This window comes from Mercenaria mercenaria, chromosome 11, assembly GCF_021730395.1.
Source record: "Mercenaria mercenaria strain notata chromosome 11, MADL_Memer_1, whole genome shotgun sequence".
Taxonomy (NCBI): Eukaryota; Metazoa; Mollusca; class Bivalvia; order Venerida; family Veneridae; genus Mercenaria; species Mercenaria mercenaria.
This window is the reverse complement of record NC_069371.1, coordinates 70,526,662-70,552,782: the sequence shown is the minus strand read 5'-3', so window position 1 is coordinate 70,552,782 and position 26,121 is coordinate 70,526,662. Positions and strand designations below refer to the sequence as shown.

At 35.6% G+C, this 26,121-nt stretch overlaps 1 protein-coding gene across 9 annotated transcripts in view; it reads left to right on the top strand.

Moving 5' to 3' along the window:
* LOC123531496 (neuromedin-K receptor-like) overlaps nt 1-26,121 on the top strand; it is a 120,006-nt gene that overhangs the window by 23,615 nt on the left and 70,270 nt on the right. For 5 of the 9 annotated variants that reach the window (XM_045312529.2, XM_045312537.2, XM_045312527.2 and 2 more), the window contains exon 3: nt 8,827-8,972. The gene's annotated coding sequence lies outside the window, so the exon portion shown is untranslated. Of the gene's footprint in view, nt 1-5,889; nt 5,964-8,826; nt 8,973-19,619; nt 19,866-23,629; nt 23,778-26,121 lie in introns of those variants that run through there. The other 4 variants (XM_045312534.2, XM_045312532.2, XM_045312528.2 and 1 more) reach the window with 3 other exon arrangements.

Below are 26,121 nucleotides of genomic sequence, written 5' to 3'. Positions count from 1 at the left end.
TCTTTTACTGCTTGACATTATACACAATCAGTTTTATATATGAGCCGTGCCATGAGAAAACCAACATAGTGGGTGTGCGACCAGCATGGATCCAGACCAGCCTGCGCATCCGCGCAGTCTGGTCAGGCTCCATGCTGTTCGCTTTTAAAGCCTATTGGAATTGGAGAAACTGTTAGCGAACAGCATGGATCCTGACCAGACTGCGCGGATGCGCAGGCTGGTCTGGATCCATGCTGGTCGCACACCCACTATGTTGGTTTTCCCATGGCATGGCTCATATATAGTAAAGTGAGATATATTTAAGGAGGAATTTCTACATTTTGTACTAAATATCTAAAGATAGGATATACTTCTTTGAAAGAGAGGCTTTAGGCATCTTTAAGAATTTTGAAATTTTGATGTTTGTCCTGAGGTTTGCACTTTAAATTAGAGCAAACCAGAGTATGAGGTCAAACTGGTCAATGTGATAACAAAAATGGGTTTATATTCATCTAGAAACAGACGATCATAAATGGACAATCAGGCAGGTTTGATTTTTGTGTGTACAATTTGTGGGATGTAGTTTACTCAGCACCCGCTTTCCTTTTATTGCTAGGCATTTCTGTATTGGAAACAAATAGTTCCATATTTGTAGACCATAATACATGTAAATAAACCTGATAGCATCACAAATAAAAGGAAATGTATTCGATATTGCTCTCTTATATGAAGCATGACGTCATGCTTACTTTGCAATGATACTGCTTTAATTAAGGTCAAAACTATAATTATGGTAACTGTTGTTATTATATAGAGAATTACCCTAAGCCCGCTGTACGCAAGGGAAACAATCTGTTTATAGACTGAAATTGTTGAGGGAATACTGTTTGTCAATCATAATCCTGTCCATGTTATATCAGTGCAATGGAAAAGTAAGGATAACTAGGACAGTCATGCATCTGACAATTCTGAAATTGTTTTCTTTGATTTTCTCATATTTCTAGATATTTTTTCCCATACTCTGACTCCTTTGATAAATTTCACCACAAAAATGTCACACTTTCCCCCAGGGCATTAAATGATTTCATTTTTACATATCTTTCTATTCAAAGTGCTGACCTTTCCTGTAATAATGCATGATTTTTTCGTGCCTAGAGGTAAAATGTGAATGGTTTGCATGAGATACTTGTACATAGCCACCTAAGCCTACAATAAAGTTTTAGCAGAGTTGTCTCCATTTTTTCCAGATATTTTACCCAGGATCTGTTTTTTTTTCAGCTCAAGTAACTCTTTTTCAGAAAATGATATCTGAAATATTTTTTCAGACTCTGTGCTTTGATGCAGTTAGCTACACAAATACCTAAAATAGATAGTGCCTACTTGAAGTTTGTATCTACTAGTACAGTGAGTCTTTTAGCTGATATAAAAGGTGTAGAAAAATCACACTATGTTTTGAAAATATTGAAGCTCTGCTGTTGAACTGTCATAAGGGAGTTCAAACGATTTATGAATTTTACATACAAATCCTTATAATTCCTACTGAGATTATGTTATGACTGCCTGTTTCACTGAGTGCAAATGGTTATTTCAGTTAAAGAATGGGGAGAATTATTTGACTTGTGGTCAGTTAACATCAGGCTTTGATACAATGATTAACTTTGATTACAGAGGAAATACCCTGTACCTGTCTCAGCTGATAACCTATGTACTTACCTCTCCCTCACTGCTGGCTCGATAAGTCTTGAGTCAGCTGAACCTCGCCCCCACTGCTGGCTCGATAAGTCTCGAGTCAGCTGAGCCTTGCCCTCACTGCTGGCTTGATAAATCTCCAGTCAGCTGAACCTCGCCCTCACTGCTGGCTAAATAAGTCTCCAATCAGCTGAACCCCGCACTCACTGCTGGCTAGGTAAGTCTCGAGTCAGCTGAACCTCGCCCTCACTGCTGGCTGAATAAGTCTCCAATCAGCTGAACCCTGCACTCACTGCTGGCTAGATAAGTCTCAAGTCAGCTGAACCTCGCCCTCACTGCTGGCTTGATAAGTCTCAAGTCAGCTGAATCTCGCCCTCACTGCTGGCTTGGTAAGTCTCAAGTAAGCTGACCCTCGCCCTCACTGCTGGCTCGATAAGTCTCAAGTCAGCTGTACCTCGCCCTCACTGCTGGCTCAATAAGTCTTGAGTCAGCTGAACCTCGCCCTCACTGCTGGCTAGATAAGTCTCGAGTCAGCTGAAGACATCCCAGTTCAGGGGTACCATGTTCAATGCGAGGTAAATCTTATCTGCAGACAATATTTTCAGAAGTATCTTTATGCTGCCCAAAATTTTGGGGGAGGAGGTGGGTGCAACTAGAATTGCCCTTGTCTGTCTGTCCGTCTGTCAGTCAAAATTTGTGTTGTGCATTTCTTATAAAGTATTTAACCAAGAGTCATCAAATCTCACAGGATTGTCATCCAGCATGTAGGTTGTGCACCTGGTGTTTTGATTGGGATTTCACACAGCCATATATATAAACCAGAGTTATGGCCCTGGAGTTACATCAGAAGTATGCATGAAATGACATCAAAATTTGTGTCACATTTCTTCAAACATATTTGAACATAATAGAAATATTATACAACATGTGAAGTTGTGCACCTGGGGGTTTTGTTTGGGATTTGAGTTGGTCAGATCAGAGTTATGGCCCTTTATTGAATTAGTTAAAAATCCAGATTAAGTGCTTAATGTATGACCCTCAATTTAGTCAGATTAACTGCATAAAGTTTGTGTCCTATGTATCTTTAAAAGTTTTCAAGACAGAGTCATAAAACTATAAAGGATTGTTATATAACCTGTGAAGTTGTGCACCTAATGTGTTCTGATCAATTTTTCACACAGTCAAACCACAGTTATGGTCCCTGACTAAAATGCTTAAAAGTTTACATTGCATATAAGATTCTTAAAAAATATTTCACTTGGAGTCATGAAACATGATGTACAGTGACAGAAGTGGGGGGCACCAGTATTCTTTAATGGACACACATCTAGTCTTTCCTGTCTCACAAGTACTTAAAAAATACAAAAAAGCAATTCTTGAATAAGTAAAAAAAAAAAATACATGAAAAGTCTTGAAAAGTACTTGGATTTTCCCCCAGATATTCTGTATCAGCCATGTATTCACTGACATACTTAATGTGAAATCATTATTATTGGTGGGGGATTAATTTCCGTGGATTTCGTGGTTCAGCCCAACTATGAAATTAAGTCCCAATGAACAAATTGTACCCAAGATAATGTTAGTGTCACCAAAAAGACCCCATAGCCATCCGATCTGGTTCATAGTTGTGTGCATGCTGCAAATACTGACCGTCAGCTTTTGTGTAGTTTATGGAGGCTCTGACAACGATAAATAATACGTATGATTAGGAACAAAATAGACATTTACCCGTGGTTTGTTTACGACATGTTCGTCAAAGTAAAAGTATATACTAAAAATAGTAGTTTTACATAGAGTCACATGACAGACTGCACTATGCTGCGGCTGTTATTTGCATTTATTGGCCCCACTCTGAAATGTTTATACACTAGCCTTTATTTTTACGGAGATGTAGAAAACCAACATAGTGGGTTTGTGACCAGCATGGATCCAGACCAGCCTGCGCATCCGTGCAGTCTGGTCAGGATCCATGCTGTTCGCTTTCAAAGCCTATTGCAATTAGAGAAACTGTTAGCGAACAGCATGGATCCTGACCAGACTGCGCGGATGCGCAGGCTGGTCTGGATCCATGCTGGTTGCAAACCCACTATGTTGGTTTTCTCACAGCATGGCTCAAATATTGTAAATTATTTGCTTAAGATTTGCGTCCATTGCATTATTACCGAATTCACATTACAAGTTTCTCGGCAGGAAATGTGCATATTTAAATTAATATAATAAGGTCTAATTGAAGGCATAAATTGATGAAATTGGACAGGGGAAATTGATATTTTGTAATGATTTTTAAAAGAAAAACAGCTGGAGAATGGCTGATTAAAACATTTTAATGTATAATTTTATTTGATGAAAAACAAACAAACAGACAATGGATGATAACAGCTCAACACATTGAAGGTGACACGACACGCACATTGATATTAACAACTTTAATGGAAACATGATTATACATGCTAATTGTGCAAGACTATATCCCAGGTGCTACTGTTTTGACACTTTTTAATTGGCACCAACTTTTATTAATTGAATCTCACAGTTTCGCTAAGTTTTGCAAATTAGGAGTTGTTTAAGATAACACAGTTGTTAATAACTGGCACATGATCAGTCATTAATCTCCCGTGGTTTAGATTGCAAAGTCGGTAACCGTGGTAGTGCTGTTTGACACGGGTAGTTTCACATGTAAAAACAAAATGATAATTTATACTAGATCTAGTTCTGTGGAAATTATTTTTTGAAAAAAAAAATCAAAAATTTGAAATCCATGAATTTACGTCCCCACGAAACAGCCGTTTTGGCCCAAACCACGAAATTTCATGCTGATGAAGTTAAATGATTTCACTAGTATGTACGTTATATAAAACTTGAAACATATCCTGTTCTTCACAGACATGGTGACAAAATTATGTGTGCAAGGTCCTCTAGGAAATCATTGATAGAGTAGTATGCCTTTTGTGTGATTGCTGCACAAGCAAACAGTGGAAGTACTTGTCAAATATTGTTTTTAAATGAAAATACATAATCAGTAAATTGAAGCCATGAATTATATGGCAGTGACAGACCAGATCTGTCACCTGGTAATTTTAATAACCAAAATAGCTCAGTAATGTTAATTGCAAGTCTGGAGTGTCATATATTCTGGGCTCAAATCCCTTTGGAGACATTGACTCACATTTTATAGTCATTTTACTTGATACTTTGGGCCTTTTAGAAAATTTGTTTGCTTTCTCCAGATACTTCTTTTAAAAAACTTCTTTGTGGCTTTGGATGGGTCTGAGGAGACACTTAATGTTTAAGTTTAATTATACCTCCACCAAACAAGTTTGTGGGGGATATAATTATAGGAGTCAGTTTGGCATGTCCCGTCGTGTCGCATCCCAAAATCTATATGCCTGGAAGGATTTTAATTTAACTTCACATTATTATTCCTCAAGACCAGATGACATGTTGAACACATAACCTATGCCTGATGGTCAAATGTCAAGGTCACAATTCAAGGTCAAATGTTAGATATTTGGTTTTTGCTCCATAACTTCTGTGTGCCTGGAAGGGTTTTATTACTAAATGGATTTGATTCAAACTTAAAATAATTGTTCAACATCATCACCTTTATCATATGACACAAGGGCCATCACTCTTGCACCAATATTTCATAAATTATGCCCCCCTTTTTACTTAGAATTTCAGGTTAAAGTTTTGATACACTTTCACTCTATCTCAGTCATTACTAAATGGATATTTGGTTTTTGCTCCATAGCTTCTATGTGCCTGGAAGGGTTTAATGCATTTGTTTCAGACTTGAAGTAGTTGTTCCACATCATCACCCACATCATATGACACAAGGTGCAACATTCTTGCACCAATATTTCATGAATTATGCTCCATTTTTGCTTAGAATTATACTTATTTAATGTTTTGATACACTGTATTAAATGTATCATTCTGATTTTATCAATTTAAATAAAATCAAGATACAATAATGTTAGTCTTTGGTAAATCTAATATCATTATCACCCTAGTGTTACCACAGTACAGCATGAGTGTTTAAGTGCTTTAAATGGGTCTAAGCAGACACAATACATACAAATTTGAAATATTTGTTCTGTTTTCAATAACAAACAAATCCGAGCCGCAATTTAAACTACTTTTCTCTTATCTCTTTGATGGATTTGTAACGCCATCCTATCAAGGATGTTCTATAATATAATGTAAAGATGTTTATCTAACCTGTTCATGTGTAAAAACTAAACCAACATGGAATACTCCACTTTCGTAATTGAACATTTTGGACATATTTCGATGTAAGCGAAACAGTTTCTTTTCATTATGATATTCATAATTTTGATTACGGTGAATTCAATTTTTCAGTTGTGTGTTTTTTTTATATAATTTTGTGTTAAGATTCCAAATGCACCAGTTGTTGCTTAGTCTCTTACAAGTTTGCCCAACATGAATCAGCTAGAGTTTAAACTGTGCACAGTGCTTTCTGTCGAATCATAACCAATTTGACTGTTGTTTTAACAGGCTTTGGGAAGAAGACATATTGATATTTCAGAAGATTTTGTCATTATGGGTAAGTTCACATCGGAGCTCTAGAGAAGGGTAGGCTGTTGTGTAAATGATACTTACTCTCATCGATAAAATAACTGACTAATAAAAAATTGGGCCCTGGAAAGATGTAAAACATTTTTTTCCCTGCACATTGAGCACGGTGATGAAAAGCAAGGAACCAGTAAACCCTACCTTGCCGTGGAGTTTGCAGAGTTCAGCTCTTCAACAGGGAAGGTACGACTGGTGTACTAACTTATACCGTTCAAGTGGGTTATCGAGTATAGAGTCGGTCTCTAATCTACCCTAGAGTTTCGATGTGAACTTACCCAAAGAGATAGTGCTTTGAGATTGCAACTTTCATTTATGTCAGTTCAAGGTCAAGGTTCTATGGTGAGACCAAAGGTAAAGTCGGCAGTATTTCTTGTCTGCTATTTTTACCCCTTTTTCAAGTGTGTACCTTAATGAAATTTTCAACCATATTGGTCCATTGCCAAGCTCTCTCTCTTTGCATATTGATTCATACAAAAGTGAAATATGACATTTTAGATGCATTTGAAAGAAAAATGCTAATTATGTCTCCCCCCCACCCCCCCCCTCCCGCCCTCAGGGGGTGACATATTGTTTTTGCCCTGTCCGTCCGTCCGTACGTCACACTTCATTTCCGAGCTATAACTGGAGAACCATTTGACCAAGAACCTTCAAACTTCATAGATTGGTAGGGCTTATGGAGGAGACGACCCCTATTGTTTTTGGGGTCTCTTCGTCGAAGGTCAAGGTCACAGGGGCCTGAACATGGAAAACCATTTCCGATCAATAACTCGAGAACGACTTGACCCAGAATGTTGAAACTTCATAAGATGATTGGTCATGCAAAGTAGATGACCCCTATTGACTTTAGGGTCACTCCATCAAAGATCAAGGTCACAGGGGCCTGAACATGGAAAACCATTTCCGATCAGTAACTCGAGAACAACTTGACCCAGAATGTTGAAACTTCATAGGATGATTGCTCATGCAAAGTAGATGACCCCTATTGATTTTGGGGTCACTCCGTTGAAGGTCAAGGTCGCAGGGGCCTGAACATGGAAAACAATTTCCGGTCAGTAACTTGAGAACCACTTGACCCAGAATGTTGAAACTTAATAGGATGATTGGTAATGCACAGTAGATGACCCCTATCGATTTTGGGGTCACTCTGTTAAAGGTCAAGGTCACAGGGGCCTGAATATCAAAAACCATTTCCGATCAATAACTTGAGAACAACTTGACCCAGAATGTTGAAACTTCATAGGATGATTGCTCATGCAAAGTAGATGACCCCTATTGATTTTTGGGTCACTCTGTTGAAGGTCAAGGTTACAGGGGCCTGAACATGGAAAACCATTTCCAATCAATAACTTGAGAACGACTTGACCCAGATTGTTGAAACTTCATAGGATGATTGGTCATGCAGAGTAGATGACCCCTATTGATTTTGGGGTCACTCTGTTGAAGGTCAAGGTCACAGTGGCCTGAACATTGAAAACCATTTCTGGTTAGTAACTTGAAAACCACTTGACCCAGAATGTTGAAACTTAATAGGATGATTGATAATGCAGAGTAGATGACCCCTATCGATTTTGGGGTCACTCTGTTAAGGTCAATGTCACAGGGCCTGAACATCGAAACCATTCCAATCAAAGCTGAGAACCTCTCGACCAGATGTTGAAACTTCATAGAATGATTGTTCCTGCAGAGTAGATGACCCTATTTGTTTTGGTCACTCTGTTAAAGTCAAGGTCACGGCCTTGAACATTGATAACCATTTCGATCAATAACTTGAGAACCTCTTGACCCAGAATGTTGAAACTTCATAGGATGATTGAACATGCAGAGTAGATGACCCCTATCGATTTTGGGGTCACTCTGTTAAAGGTCAAGGTCACAGGAGCCTGAAAATGGAAAACAATTTCCGATCAATAACTTGAGAACGACTTGACCCAGAATGTTGAAACTTCATAGAATGAATGAACATGCAGAGTAGATGACCCCTATTTATTTTTGGGTCAGTCTATTAAAGGTCAAGGTCACAGGGGCCTTGTCATATAAAATCATTTCCGGAAAATAACTTGAGGACCACTTGACCTAGAATGTTGAAACGTAATAGGATGATTGGACATGCAGAGTAGATGACCCCTATTTATTTTAGGGTCACTTGATCAAAGGTCAAGGTCACAGGAGCCTGAACAGTGACTTGAGAACCACTAGGCCAAGAGTGTTGAAACTTAGCGGGATGACTGGACATGCCTAGTAGATGATCCCTATTGTAGCCAACCATCAGTGTCTCTTTGACTTTCGCTCTTGACCCCTATTGACTTCTTGCCTATAGGACTTTGCATTGGGGGAGACATGCGCTTTTTTACAAAAGCAATTTCTAGTTCAGTTTCTATTTAATCGACTTCCTCAAATACAAAAAGACTTTTTATAAGTATTTTTTGATCCCACATTAAGCCTGTCTGTCTTTAAGTTACACAATTCCCTGTCCCAGATTGTTATCTTATGCTAAATTTATAACTTGTCATGAATATAAATTATGTTGTGTGATTATCAATGCAGGTAAAATTGTGTTTGCAGTAACATGCTAACCAGGCCGAGGTCCTTGATTTATGCTGGTGTAATGCCTGGAGCAAGTTGACACTTCAGACACTGGACAATCAACATCTGTTGTACAAAGTTGCCGAATTCTGTGCAGAGAAAATGGAATAATGATATTCTTCAAGGTGAGGATACCATGACTCTTTAGATCTTTTCATTTTGAGTTTTACTTATTTGTGACCCACCCCCAAAAAAAACTGGGCGGTGTGGGGAGGGAGTGGAGGTACTTAGATTTGCCCTTGTCAATACATCTGTTTATTTGAGTTCTTTCCAGCCGAATTTGTGTCATGCATATTTCAAAAAGTATTTCACCGAAGAGTCATCAAATCTCACATAATAGTTATTCAGCATGATTGTGAAATTGTACACCTGGTGTTTTAATAAGAGATTTTGCATAGCCAGACTAGAGTCATGGCCTTTGACAGTCAATATACGCATGTGAAAGTGGGAAGTTTGGGTACCACTGTCCAGTGGAGACACATACAGTTACCTTTTAATTACAGTGACAGTTTGAGTTTATTCATAATTTGAACATGTTCGAAACATTGTGAAATGATACTAATTCCGCTTGGGTATGGGTTCATTTTACTCGGACTTTATCAAAGACTCCGTGTTTAACATCTCAAACTGTAAATTTATTTTTAGTCACCATAATGTTCATTGATATAATGCTTGGTTTTACCCAAGTGGATACTGACAGGTATGCGAAAATGCAGCCGTCTGATTGGTCAGTTAATAGAATTCCTGATGTCATGTTAGAATAAGGGAAACAAAACCAGATGCAAGGAGTGGAGTCAAAAAAAAATTTACAAAACAGATAAATCTGAAACTGAGGCTGTTAAGGACATGAAGCCAAATCCTTTTAAATCTTTGACAAGCAAATGAGATCGCCTTGATAGCCTAGTGGTAGAGCGTCCGCTTCAAGTGCGGGAGGTCGTGGGTTCGATCCCCGGCCGCGTCATACCAGAGACGTGAAAAATGGTACCAGTAACTCCCTTGCTTGGCGCTCAGCATTAAAAGGTAAACTGGCCTCTTCTCTCATACCCTCATGGCGATGGATTCCATCAGGAATGAGGTGTCGAGAGTGATTAATATAAGTTGTAGAACTTCCTTCACCATCGACCTAAAATAAATTATGTATAAACTAAATGAGATCTTGTTTTTCAAATTGAATGAAGATGCTTTTTTTTAACTCTCATAACTTGGTAAGTGTCAAGGTGGTTGATAAATTGATCAGGTTAACACCACATTTTTTAGAAAACTATTTTGCTTCTTATTATTTCTTTGGTTCAAACTTGCTAGTACCTTCATCAGGGTATGACAACTATTCCACTAGTCTGCCAATGCTATTTAGGCAGTGCTATTAAACATAATTTGATTGCTTTTTCATTAAGCAGGTCCCAGGCCAATCCTGGTATGGATGAAGCATATGGTACACTTATAATCAATCTCTCAACACCTAATAATATAATTTTGCAAATTGAAAATGTGCAATTGCAATTAGTTTTTGTTTTTTGATAATTAATTAATTTACTTAGCTATGTTTGATACTTGGATAAAAGACAGTATTGAGGTGTGCACCTCATATTGAAAAACAATTTTAAGCTTGCATATTCCAAGAATAGGTACAGCAGCTATTTCTTCCAGCCTTTTGATAGGACCAGCATACAAGTCGGCATCCATGTGTATGTCTGATTGGTTATAAATTTTTGTATGTAAGCTATTTTATCAGTAATTGCTAATGGGAATGCGTTTAATCTTTTTTTTATGGTCTGATATGCAATAAACAAGTTCTGTAACTCTTGAGCATCTTTCTCCTGCCTCAACTTTATACAGACTGTACAATTTTTGGTTTAATTTTTGTATGGAAACTGTTACAAAGAAAAAAATAATTGAAACTTCACACAGCATTCTGATGATATAACATTCAACATACATGGTCCAGAACTTTATTTTGCTTTTTAAGAAAGTTATGCTCCTTTTTGACATAGCATTTTTTTGGTTATTAAAGTCTGATATCTCAGTAACCACTAGTGGGAGTGGATAGACTGAAACTCATTGTTGTGATCTGACATGCAGTGTACTGCTTCCATCACTTTGTTTTGCTTTTTGACAAAGTTATGCCCCTTATTTTGACTTAGTAATTAAAAATTGTATGAAAGCCCCTATCTCTTAAAGCATGATGACAGACGTAAACAAGAAAGTTCTATGACTCTTTACTTACTGTTAAACAAAATTGTTGTCCTATGATTGTGTATGCCATTGCTTTCATTCATTTAACTTTTTTGACAAGGTACGTTTTTAAATAGGCAAGCATTACTGTCTTTGGACAGCTCTTGTTTTGGATATAACAGGAAAATTAATGTTACAATATTAATAGCAGCTAGCCCTTAGTGTCTATGTCTTAATGTTTACATAATGTCTTATTTTTTCATCCTTCAGTTTGAAGAAAACAAATTTAAGAATAAGCTGAACACAGCTGCAGTTTGAAACATTTTCTATGGGAACTAATATATCAGAGCTATAGTTAACTGTAGGCTCATCACAACTAAATTTAACGTGTGCTTCACAAGTAGTCCATCATAAAGAGTCCTAATTTTTAGCTCAACTATGCGAAGTATAGAGAGCTGTCCTACTAAACCCAGCGTCGGCGTCCTTCCGCAGCCGCACCTGGGTTAAAGATTTGATGCACGTTCACTTTATCTCTGTAATTACTTAATGGATTTGTTTCAGACTTAAAATATTCATTCCTCATCATCACCCACATCATATGGCACAAGGACCATAACTCTCACACCAATATTTCATGAATAATCCCCCCTTTTTACTTAGAATTTCAGGTTAAAGTTCTCATGCACTTTCACTCTATCTCAATCATTACTAAATGGGTATGATTCAAACTTACAATAGTTGTTCAACATCATCACTCACATCATATTACACAAGGGCCATAACTCTTGCACCAATATTTCATGAATTATCCCCCCTTTTTACTTAGAATTTCTGGTTAAAGTTTTCATGCACTTTCACTCTATCTCAGTTATTACTAAATGGGTTTGATTTAAACTTCAAATAGTTGTTCCACCTTCTCACCCACATCATGTGACACAAGGTCCATAACTCTGGCACCAATTTTTCATGAATTATGGCCCCCTTTTACTTAGAATTTATTGTTAATTTTGATGCATTTTCACTATTATCTCAGTTATTACTAAATGGATTTGATTCAAACTTGAAGTAGTTGTTCCACATCATCACCCACATCATATGACACAAGCAGGGATCATCCTACATCCTCGTTGCTGTAAAGTCGGCCACTTTGCCTGATTATCACCTCCAGGCGAAATCTGAATCGCCGAGTGTTTCTGAGTGTTGTAATCTGTTTACTTAAAGTTGTAAAACTTGATGCATATTCTAGATTGAATTACCGATAAATCCATAGTCAACCCCGCCTACTTGTCTGTCAAACTTAAGCCAATTGTATCGTTATATCCCACAGTTAATAATAGTGTAAGCCGCTGCCATTTTGAAAATTTTCAGTCGGCGTGTAAAAAGCCGATAAACTTAACGAGTGCATGATCTTATGCATCAATTGTATATTATTTATTGATTTTATTAAAACTTACTTCAAAAAATATTTCAAATACGGCCAATTTCTGTAAATGAATTGCCCGGGCGCTGTTGATAAAAAAATAATATGATTCCGCGGACATCTCAACTGCCGTACAAAATTATTGTAAAAAGATCGCCAATATCTACGAGTTTAGTATTATTTTGATAAAGGTTAATAAAAATATCAATTAGTTGTATAAATCTGAACAAGTTGATGCAAAAATCAGGCATTATTAAAGCACGAGAATCGAAACATAAATGAAAATTTTCATGGCGTTTCGATCGTGCACCTGATAAGATTTTCGGACGTGTATGTAACTTTAGGATAAAAATTTTAGAGCGACTTTTTCATAGCTAAGTTAATACTTTATTTAGAAATTCATGAAAATGATAATGCAATAATAAATTTACTTAAATACTTACTGTTTATAAGTTATAGCAAGACCCACAGAAAGTGGAAATATATAATTAAAGGCAGGAAACTGAATACTATGCCGAATATTCTCTTTAAATTCCTCGATTTCTCCCTAAATTCTGGGGAGAGAGTCACTTCTCCCTTAAATTTTGACCTAGGATGATCCCTGACAAGGTGCATCAATGTTGCACCAATATTTCATGAATTATGCTCCCTTTTTACTTAGAGTTATACTTATTTAATGTTTTGATACACTTTATCTTTATTTTTCTTATTACTTAAAACTTTTGACACAGACTCAAGCTATTGTCCAATATCTTCACCACATTGGAGTCATTAAACACTCCAGTGACAGCTCCAGCTTCCTCAGATGTGCCCAGTTCCACTATCCAGCATCGAAATAGTCGAGCACTCTGTCTCCTGTGACAGCTCTTGTTCTTTCTTTCTTGTGCCCTTTCTCCGTAGCACTTAGCACTTTGCTTCAGTCTTTTTAGTATTATTAATGTAGCATTCACCTATCACATGCTAGAGATAAAAATACCCGCAAAAGAGTTATAAATCCCGAAAAGTGACTTTGAAAGAAGCAAAAAGGAATATATTTTGGGCGGAGGGGTTAAATAATGATGTAAAAGGTAACGTCCTTTTTTCTTTTTCTGAAGAGGAGAATATAGGTCCTGTTGGGAATACAAGTCTATGAAAATCAATATGTTCTAGAAAATTTCAAAGTAACATTATTATGTAAATGCATTGTATATGGAATAAAGAATCATTGGATTTAGCAGTGTTCAACCCATAAAGGTATAATAATTTCCTGGTAATAACTTAGGAAAAGCAATTTTCAGGACAAGAAATAAACACAGAATATATGTAGATCAGCTGGCAACCAGTAGTCAATCTCCAATTTGCAGACAGTTTTGGGGTCCGTTATTGGCCTTTAGGGGACAATGTTGTCACAATAAAATGTCAATCATGCATCAAAATTGACAATTAAATCAGCACCTTAATTGATTTAGTCAACGCTGTCATCTTCTTAATTGACTGGTAGTGTGTATTGTCCATAGAATTATTCTGAATTGAACAGATTTTGTTTTGCGATTGTCACAGTAAATAGGACCATTTAATTAAAGCCTTAATTGTTTAAGCTTATTAATTTAGGTTGAAAAAAAAGTTACAAATTAAGTCAAAGACGTAATCTTGTAGGTAAAAACGTTGTTACCTGAAATGTTAATAAAAAGGAAAAATGATGGAAGTTGATTAATTTTGAATTTCTGTTTTACATCTTATTGTGTGTTACTGACAAAGATATTAATTTTATACTTTGTATTACTTTTGAATGACGGATTTGTTTTTTGAAGAAGGTGAGTTGTTTTTTTTTTATTACATTTTCACACAGCTTGGATTGAACTCCAGAGAGAAAGCAGCAAGTGTCACATTTTCTTCATAGATATAGCTTCTTTTTTTACAGGATCGGAAATTGTTTGGCTAAAGAGGTCAGAGTATATAGCTTCTTTTTTTACAGGATCGGAAATTGTTTGGCTATAGAGGTCAGAGTTTATTATTTTGAATAATGTTACTGATTTCATTTCAGCTGTTTAACTCTTGTCATGATTTCTCTATAGCTCAGAGGGAACATCTATTGTCTTTCCAATTTTGGTTGTTTTACTTATCATTTGTAGGGAGGTTCTAGGGAATTTCTAGGGAAGCTCTATGGCTCAATGAGTCAATGTGATAGATGAGAATTTAACATGTTCAATTTGATGTCTGTCCATTCACTGTAGTACAGGAAGAAATTGCTCTCCGGGGATTGAGATTTTCATCAGGATTATTAATTCTGCTGCTGAAAGACAAAGTCATCCTTTTTGGGCTCTCAAGGGGTTTTGCCAGCGGCTTACCCTGTCATATGCATTGCATGCACATAAATCACATTTAAAGGTGCTCAGCCACTTTTAAGCAACATTTTATGTTCTGTTTTAGTTTTTTTATATCCAGTTAGAGATGTTACAGAGACCAATTTGATAGTCGGATTCCTGTCAGAAAATGAAATATTTTGTAAAGTTTTGTAATTTTTTCCCTTTAAGGAAACTATATTATGGTGTTTTTTGGTTTTGTAAGAGGTTCCTTTTTCTCATTGTTATTATCTTGTTTCAGTGTAAGATAGAAATATCTCAAGGTAACAGGGGCCAGAACATGGAAAACCATTTCTGATAAATAACTTGAGAACCATTTGACCTAGAACCTTCAAACTTCATAGGGTGATAGAACATACAAAGTAGATGACCCGTATCGTTTTGGGGGTCACTCAAGCAAAGGTCAAGGTTACAGGGGTCTTTACATGGAAAATTATTTCCAGTCATTACTTGAGAACAACTTGACCCAAAATGTTGAAACTTCATAAGATGATTGGACATATAGAGTGAATGAACCCATTGATTTTGGGATCACAGTGGATCAAAGGTCAAGATCAAAGGGGCCAGAACATGGAAAACCATCTCCAATCCATAACATGAGAACCATTGGACCAAGAATGTTGAAACTTCATGGGATGATTGGACTTGCCAAGTAGGTGATCCCTATTGCATCCAACCACCAGTGTCTCTTTGACTTTCGCTTCTGTCCCCTATTGGCTTCTTGCCTATTGGGGGAGACATGAGCTTTTCTACAAAAGCATCTTCTAGTTACAATTTAAAGATCTTTAGTTTCTATATTTCATCTGAAATGGTTGTTTGCATGATTATAATAATGACTTTATTTATTGAGGCAACACTATTAGGCATGCCCAATCTTCCAAGTGGGCCTCAAAATTATGTACAATATTTACAAATAGATTTCAAATACAAATTTGACAATAGCATGATTACAACATTCTAAGCATATGTTAGGTTGTTCATTTTCCAGTTTGTTAAATAGGATCTTTTGAACTGCTCAAGACTGTTAGAATTTTTTACTTCAAGAGGTAATGTGTTCCAGATTTTTGGTCCCGAGTATTCCAGGGATTTTCTGTACAGTTCTAAGTTTGGTTTAGGTACTTCAAGACATTTATTTGATTCTGATCTTAAATTAATGTAAGGATTATGTACAAATTTAAATTTACTTTGAAGATAGGATGGACTAAGATTGTTAATTGATTTAAAGACTAAAATTGCTTTCTTATAATGCAGTCGTTCATTGAATTTCATCCAGTTCAGCTCTTTAAACAAATCTTCAGATGGAAAATCAAAACATTTATCAAGGATGATTCAAGCTGCTCTTTTTTGAAATTTTGTAATTTTTTCCATTGAATCCCTGTTGCAATTACCCCAAATCGTGCAGCAATAATCCAAGTGGGGTAAAATATAAGCATTAAAGAAAAGTTTTTTCTGGGGAATATCTAGGTAGCATTTTATTCGTTGTAAAAGATAAAGTAAGGAATTGCATTTCTTTAGTGTGTTATCAATATGATCTTTCCAGCTTAAGTTATTACTGACATGTACACCTAACAGTTTTTCTGATTCTGTATATTCGACAGTTTCATTGTTGAATGTAAGAGGTGATGGGTTCAAAGTATCTTTATTAGTTCCTCTTGATGAGATAAACATTGCTTTGGATTTTTGTACATTAGCTGTCATATAATTATGCTTGCAGCAGTGCTCAATTTTAGAGAGTACAGACTGTAATTCAGAACTGATTTCTTGTTTGGTGTTTCCAACAACAGTTAAGGTTGTATCATCTGCAAAAATATCAGTGAAACGGTCTTTCAGATGTTGGGGCAGATCATTAATATATAAAATAAAAAGCAGAGGGCCAAGCACAGAGCCTTGAGGGACACCAGACATCATTGGCTTTGATTCAGATATTTTTCCAGAAATACATACTTTTTGAAATCTATTACTTAAATATGATTTAAACCAGTCTAGTGATTCTTGACTAAAGTTATATATTTTTAGCTTTTGCAGCAGTACCGAATGGTTGACTAGGTCGAATGCTTTAGACAAGTCTAAGAATATTGTACCAACTAGCTGTCCATTGTTAATTGCATTTATCCATTTATCAGCTATAGATGTAAGGGCTGTTTCACAGGAATGATGACTTCTAAATCCTGATTGATATTCATATGATTCATTCTAATGCTTTAAAGATTTTGCTTTGGAGAAGGAAGCAACACCATAGCTCAAAAGGGAGAGCACTGTGTGTCAGATCTACGGATTGCAGGGTCATGAGGCATACATAAGTTCTCCAGGACTGTATTATATTGTGTCTGTGCACATTCTGTCAGAAATCATTTGCCCTCTTACACTTTATGTTGAGAAGTTGGTATTTATGTGCAAAGAAGACAGAATCCATGAACATTGGTTATGTTGACATTCCAAAGCTACAAGACTGAATTACTGTTGAAAAATGGCACTAAACAAAAAACAAACAAGAAAAATCTAATTTCAAAAGTACCTTTGGTTGAATATAAACAAGTGTACATAACAGATCAGTCCAAATACTAATAAACTTTGATAATGTGGCAGTTGACCTCAATACAATCCACACTGTTTATTTTCCAATACAGGTAAATCCAATAATTGCTTTACAATAGATCTGTGACGGATTATCTTTGAACACCCCTGGACTTATTGGACTCAACTGCCACATTATCAAAGTTTATTAGTATGTCTCAAACAAAGCCATCAGATGATCCAAATCTGACTGACCACCTTTAATTCTATTTGATGGGCAGACAGACTAAATCTTCCAAAACAAATATTATAGATGAACTTGAGTGACCATTGACCATTAGTCTTGGATTGTATTGTGTATGGGGTATAGATTTTGATGTGTATGGTGTATGGGGGATAGATTTTGGTGTGTATGGTGGATGGATGGACCATGTTTATGGAATTTTCCTTTAGAGAAGGTGCATCATGGTAACAAGTCGTTACATTGCGGGGAGAACAGGAAAATGTTTGCAACCCACTGAATTGCAACAGTTTTCCATTAAGTCTTTGAGATAGTATTGTACATACTGTGGTGAAACAATATCGAACTTTAATGTACATCTCAATTATAAGAAAATCATAGCGCTGTGAACAAACTTTGGTGGTGGCCAGAATGGCCCTTTTTAGCTCACCTGTCACAAAGTGACAAGGTTAGCTTTTGTGATCGTGTGTCATCCGTCGTTCGTGCGTGCGTCCATCCGTAAACTTTTGCTTGTGACCACTCTAGAGGTCACATTTTTCATGGAATCTTTATGAAAGTTGGTCAGAATGTTTATCTTGATGATATCTAGGTCAGGTTTGAAACTGGGTCACGTGCGGTCAAAAACTAGGTCAGTAGGTCTAAAAATAGAAAAACCTTGTGACCTCTTTAGAGGCCGTACTTTTCAATGGATCTTCATGAAATTTGTCAAAATGTTCACCTTGATGATATCTAGGTCAAGTTCGAAACTGGGTCACGTGCCATCAAAAACTAGGTCAGTAGGTCAAATAATAGAAAAACCTTGTGACCTCTCTAGAGGCCATATTTTTCACGGTATCTGTATGAAAGTGGGTCTGAATGTTCATCTTGATGTTATCTAGGTCAAGTTCGAAACTGGGTCACGTGCGGTCAAAAACTAGGTCAGTAGGTCTAAATATAGAAAAACCTTGTGACCTCTCTAGAGGCCATACTTTTCAATGGATCTTCATGAAAATTGGTCAGATGTTCACCTTGATGATATCTAGGTCAAATTTGAAACTGGGTCACATTCCTTCAAAAACTAGGTCAGTAGGTCAAATAATAAAAAACCTTGTGACCTCTCTAGAGGCCATATTTTTCATAGGATCTGTATGAAAGTTGGTCTGAATATACATCTTGATGATATCTATGTCAAATTCGAAACTTGGTCAACTGTGGTCAAAAACTAGGTCAGTAGGTCTTAAAATAGAAAAACCTTTTGACCACTCTAGAGGCCATATTTTTCAATGGATCTTCATGAAAACTTGTCTGAATGTTCACCTTGATGATATCTAGGTAAAGTTTGAAACTGGGTCACGTGTGGTCAAAACTAGGTCAGTAGGTATAAAAATAGAAAAATCTTGTGACCTCTCTAGAGGCCATACTCTTCATGAGATCTTCATGAAAATTGGTGAGAATGTTCACCTTGATAATATCTAGGTCAATTTCAGAACTGGGTCATGTGCTTTCAAAAACTAGGTCATTAGGCCAAATAATAGAAAAACCTTTTGACCTCTCTAGAAGCCATATTTTTCAATGGATCTTCATGAAAATTGGGTCATGTGGAGACAGGTGAGCGGTTCAGGACCAACATGGTCCTCTTGTTTGGTGATTATAATTTGTTGATTGCGACCTTTGAATATGAAATGAATGGGGCTTTAACTGCTTCTTCATTAATTGATGTAGCTGCCATGAAAATTAGTCCTTTATGAAAACTACTGATTTCAAAGTAATACTATTATTCATCAGAGAAATTAGAATTCTCGAACAAATATATTGTGAAAAGGTTAACATTCGAAAGAAAATTACTGATTTCAAAGTTAGAATTCTCGAACAAATATAGACAACTCTCTCATTCAGAGAATTTATACTGTTTTAATATTGTACCATCAGTAAGACTTGTGACAACAAATATTTTGAATGACTGAAGAATCCACTTCAAAATCCACTTTAGAATGAGATAACTATGTGGGAAAGTGCGTAAACAGTCTTGTGTCCTCGTATGCAATTTTGTTATGTAAGGTAGTGAATGCGTACTTTTCATTGATAACATGTACTCTTTCATGTAAAATGTAAACTGCTGTGCAAAACAAGAAATTTGTGGTTTTTCTCCTTGTTTTGACAGATACAGTATTGTACAATATTCTTTTGAAGGAAAATGTTTTATGAAATTTTGAGAAGTGGAATATCGTTGGTAAAATGTGCTTCAGTTTGATTTTTTGCTACCAAGTGCTGTTAAATCATGAAGGAAGTGAATTGTTGAAGATGTGTAACAGGAATATAATAGTTGTAATAAAAGTTTGTTCATTCTCATGTAAGTGATTGCCTACTTCTAGGAAGTAATGACTTCTTTTCTTCATTAGAATCCGACATTCCAGACACTAATGAGTTTCATAAGTGTAATATTTTGAGCTTGTAGGCTACATAACCTAGCTCCAAGTTATTTGTAAAATGTTGAATATCTGACTGCATTTCAACATTTTGGCAGTATCTTTATATAGCACTGCTTTAAGTTACTTTACTTTTAGATTAGGTGTTTGTTTATATATTAAAGAATTTGATAATTATCAAGTAAACAGAATTTGAAGCATGTGAAAATCTGCAGTAAGAAGAGCCATTTCAAGAATGCATCATGGGATATTTATATAAATTCATGAATGATTCAAAACAGGTCATGAATTGGCCTTTTTCAAAATCAGTCAAATGAGTTACACCATGAGAAAACCAACATAGTGCATTTGTGACCAGCATGGATCAAGACCTGCCTGCGCATTTGCGCAGTCTGGTCAGGATCTATGCTATTTGCTTTCAAAGCCTATTGCAATTAGAGAAACTGTTAGTGAACGGCATGGATTGCGACCAGCATGGATCCAGACCATGCAGCATGTGCATCCATGCAGTCTGGTCAGGATCCATGCTGTTCGCTTTCAAAGCCTATTGCAATTAGAGAAACTGTAAGCGAACAGCATGGATCCTGACCGGATGGCGGGCATGTTCAGGCTGCATGGTCTGGATCCATGCTGGTCGCAAATGCACTATGTTGGTTTTCTCATGACGTGGCTCAAATGTTCTTTTGATTGTCAGAGTAAATTTTGTATCATTTTCATGTTCTCAATGCATCTGTTATAAACCAGCTTGGGTAAAATTTAGTTATTTTGTTGAGAAAATAATTTGTTTCTATTTCTTAGATCATGTCAGATATAATTTTACCATTTTGCAGACTTCACCAAAGAGATGAAAATATTTCCGTTCTTGTTTTGAAATTTCTAATAATTTTTACCAGACCAGACATGTCATCAGGTGTAGTGCATGACTTGTTCATAAACTTAGGAACAGAATCTGGAATCTGGAAATCTTGCAGGGGTGATAATTTCTTATCATTTGAAAGACATTCATCCATATAGACACCTGACTTTTTTTTATATTTGAATGATTTATATTTCTGATAGCTTACTTGTGCAACCAGAGTCTGTTATCTGCAACCTGGTAGTTTAAATTTGAGATAATTCCAAGTCAGTTTTGGTTTCTGGAAATTTTCAACAGTATTTTTACAGGTTTATTAGTATAATGTTTTCAAAATATCCTGCACATTATCCTTACATTTTATGTCTGATGATTTCAATTACCTCCCTTTAATAAGTGAGACTGTTCTTATATTGCCTGAGAAGCTTTTATGATTTCTTAATTTTGGAACTTTTCTGCAATATTTTCATGTATTTTTCATTCTCAGATATTTTTGAAAAAAAAATAAATAAATAAAAGGCAACATGGGGCTATGGACTGTATATCAGAACTGAACAAATATATTTCAAATGAGACTTGTTAAAATTATGAAACAATTGGTCAGTAAGATTAAAATGTTTTGCAAGTGAAGCTAGCTGAAAAATTGTGATGTTTTAATTTTAGGCTGTCAATAATGTCTGCTTACTGGATTTAAGGGGATGCATACACTCGGTACATCAGCCCTTGAGTATGGCAACATTGTATTTAAGTTTGTTCTCTTTTTACCAAGTCTTTCACAGCAACTTTGAGTTTGAGTTGTTACAGCTCTTACAGAAAGTGATTTCCTCATTTGTCAGTTAGTAGACAAATCCCCCATCTTATTTCTTTTTCTTTTATGAACTAACAATACAGTGTTATTATTGAAATATTGTTCCAGACTCTAATATTTCACATTGTCTCAGGGCGTTACCTGAAGGATGTGAGTAAATCTGTCCTTATTTGTGGTGTTCGTCTTTAGTTTATGTGAATTTCATGCTAGGAATGGATAATGTCTGGCATCATATAGTTTTTATACGCCCGTTTGAAAAACGGGACGTATTATGGGAACGCCCCTGGCGGGCGGATGGGCGGTCGGGCGGGCGGGCGGGCGGCGTCCACAGACCTTGTCCGGAGCATATCTTCTACATGCATGGAGGGATTTTGATGAAACTTGGCACAGTTGTTCACCATCATGAGACGGAGTGTCATGCGCAAGAACCAGGTCCCTAGGTCTAAGGTCAAGGTCACACTTAGAGGTCAAAGGTCAAATTCAAGAATGACTTTGTCCGGAGCATATCTTCTTCATGTATGGAGGGATTTTGATGAAAGTTGGCACAATTGTTCATCATCATGAGACGGAGTGTCATGCGCAAAAACCAGGTCCCTAGGTCTAAGGTCAAGGTCACACTTAGAGGTCAAAGGATACAAGAATGAAAAATTCAAGAATGACTTTGTCCGGAGCATATCTTCTTCATGCATGGAATGATTTTGATGTAGCTTGGCACAGTTGTTCACCATAATGAGAGGGAGTGTCGTGCGCAAGAACCAGGTTCCTAGGTCTAAGGTCAAGGTCACACTTAGAGGTCAAAGGATACAAGAATGAAAACTTTGTCCGGAGCATATCTTCTTCATGCATGAAAGGACTTTGATGTAGCTTGGCAAAATTGTTCACCATCATGAGACGGAGTGTCATGCGCAAGAACCAGGTCCCTAGGGGTAAGGTCAAGGTCACACTTAGAGGTCAAAGGATACAAGAATGAAAACTTTGTCCGGAGCATTTCTTCTTCATGCATTGAGGGATTTTGATACAACTTGGCACAAATGTTCACAGCATGAGACGGAGTGTCATGCGCAAGAACCAGGTCCCTCGGTCTAAGGTCAAGGTCACACTTAAAGGTCAAAGGTCAGATACAAGAATGACTTTGTCTGGAGCATTTCTTCTTCATGCATGTAGGGATTTTGATGCAACTTGGCACAATTGTACACCATCATGAGACGGAGTGTCATGCACTGGTCCCTTCTTTAAAATTACTTCCCTTTGCTGTTACTATAAATAGCTTATATTGTAACTTTTTCATTACAAGTCGTAGGGAAAAATCGAGACCACTTTTCTGTAGTACAACATGCATGTTACATCCAATTCTGAGGTGTATTTTGAGCTATCTCTACCTGGTAAGGATTTTTGTGTGGACTTGTAATTTTTTTTTTTCGATTTTTTTTTTTTTTTTTTTTTTTTTCTCTTTAAAGATTAACTTCCCTTAGTTGTTACTATAAATAACTTACGTTGTAACTTTTTTATAATTGACCGTAGGGAAAAACCAAGACCACTTTTCTGTGGTACAACATTGATATTACTTTCAAATTTTGGGTGTATTTTAAGGTATCTCTACCTGGTAAGGATTTTTTTTGTGGACTTAGAAAAATAAAAGAATTACAATAATTTCTAAAAAAAACAACATTGTAAACAACTAGAAAATTAAAATTCCATTTGTAAATACAGGTGCTAGTGTAAACAAATTTGCTGTGACGGGCGTATATTGTGACATTCTGCACCCTTGTTAACTGTTACTTTAATTTTTTTACCTAGGTGGGTTTTGATAGGATTTCTCAGAATGACTCTAGTGCGTGATGTACTAATTTCTATGAAGATATTTTAAGATAACATGTTGATATTTTTTTTTTTTGGCAAGAGAAAATTTATTTGTTATTTATTAACCACAAAGATGATGCCTTGGTAAACAGTAGCAGCTTGTGTCATATTCAATATTGATACTGCCAGAGTATCAGAGAGCCAACACTGCCAACACTATACAGCTGCTATATTCTATTGGTCTAATATTAATAGGGCTGTATCTTCCTAGTGGCAAAGTAAGCTCTTTAAGCTTATAGAAAAGTACAGTGACTTTGTATAACAGTTACTATAAAGTGTTTATTATATTACGTAGTGTTAAGTGTGATTCATTTGGTAAGTTATTATTTAATAGTTATATTTATCTGTGAAAAATTTTGATTGTATATATCAAGTGTGTAAAATTATTGTTTGAAATTAATGAGAAACTTTTATAAAGTGATAGAAAAATACGTTACATTTTGAATTATTAAGAAACTTCAAAGTTTTCATCTACTATGAACATGTTTTGATTTATTAGAAACTTGTTTAAATTGATAAAAATGTGATTAAATTGTTAAGAAACTTGTTTTAAATTGGTAAAAATATGTTTAAATTAATAAGAAACTTATTTTAATTAAAAAGAAACTTGTATTACATTGATAAAGAAATACATGATTGTGTAAATTATTAACAAATTTATTTTTTATTTATAAGAAACTTGTTTGGGTTAGAAGAAACTTTTAAATGAATGAGTAAAAAGGTTATGAAATTAACAATGTTGCTAACAAGAAAGGATATTCTGAATGAATTAATTCTATGAAATACCTTGAAGTCCATTAATATTCTAGTGTGCATGAAATTCCATTGTTTTAGCCAAAACAGCAATTTTATGGTGTGTGAATTCATGAATTTAAGTTTTGATCTTTTGCTTGTTGTGATTTAATTTTGTGAACTTACTCCACCACAAAATTCACAAAAATTAGTCCCCCTCAGAAATTAGTCCCCCCACAGAAATTAATGATCGACGTCACAGTAAAAACTCAATGAGTAATCTAAATCAATGTGAAAAATAAATTGAATTTGATTTTTCTAATTACGTAACGATAATTGTTGTTGTTGATACCTATTTAAAAGATTTTTGAAATTACTGTTTAATTTATAATAAAAAACACAGAAAGCATCAGACAAAGTTTGTTTTTTACTGTGGTTCAGACAAACTTTACTGAGTACAAACTTTCTTCAAAATGAAACAACTAGGCTAAAATAAATCAATTTTTTTTTTTTTATATAAAAAGGCATATGATAGAATTCCCTGTATAATATATGAGATGGGCGAAAAATTTCCCAATAATAGAATTTCTTCAAAGTTTGGATATTGAGGTACAATCATCTAAGAAACAAAAATAATTGCAATAAAAATCAAAGGTCAAGGGTATTGAAAAAAAAGTTATCTGCCCTTGAAAACGACAAGTTTCTTTAAAATCCTTTAAGCAGTTTAAGAGTTACAGAGTAGACATGAAACATAGTCATAAGGGGTTCAAGAGTTAAGAGTGGGCACGAAATTGCTAACGGATAGACGGACAGACAGACACCGGCGTCATAACATAATCCGTCTCTTCGGGCATATAGAAATTATGTTGATTTTGTCCGTAATTTCGAAAGAATAACAATGGTTTACTCACTTCTACTCAATATTTTTGGTATTTTTTTAGGAATTATCTTGCAGAATTCATATGTCAATAATTTCATACCATTAATTAATTCACAGCATCCATATTTTATCAGTTTTTGAGAGAAAAAAGATTTCACCTAAAAAGTGTGAACAGGATGCTTTAATATCCACTTAGCACTCTTGTACATTTTTTATCTTTTCTGTTCCTTTGAAAGATTTTGCCATAATATTATATAAACAAACACTTTAAGTATAACTCCTCAAAAAATGCAGAATATAAACAAAACTTTAATAATGGTGAAAACTTTAATCATGTGATGTTATTCTGCGGTTTACAAGAAAACCAGATGTCATGAACTTGGTGGTTTTAGTGCAGAAAGATATGTTATGCTGAGATATTTAAGATATTACAGTTATTTCACATAGCAATTGTCACGCATTAAAACTTCTTGAATCTTTCATGATCTTCTGTAATAGAGGGTTTTTGATATGTTTAAACATTTATTTTCTTATAATGAAAAAACAACTTTAAATGACTTTATTTTTCTCATGAACCACATGATGGATGATTACAAAATTTGTTCTGTAAGTAACCTTATAAAATCCTGTTGCATAATTTTTTACAATAGTGCCGGTTGGCCCTTTTATCAAGTTACAGCAGCCAAAGTTAGAAAAACCTTTAAAGAGCTTCGTTCCTTATACCATATGATGGATCTTCGCCAAACTTGGTTTGTAGCATCTTTATATGGTCCTGTTTTGGATTCTTTGAAATGTTTTTTCATAGCTTTTTGAAGGGGCCACCAGAGCTAAAAATAGAAAAAACCTTCAGGTGACATTTTATGAACTAATTGATGGATCTTCACCAAATCTGGTTAGTTATTATGTCTCCCACACCGCTGTGGTGGGAGACATACTGATTTACTACCGTCTGTGTGTGTGTGTGTGTGTGTCTGTCTGTCACAAAATCCTGTCCTCGCTCTAAGTCGAACAGTTCTCATCCTATCTTCACCAAACTTGAACAAAATG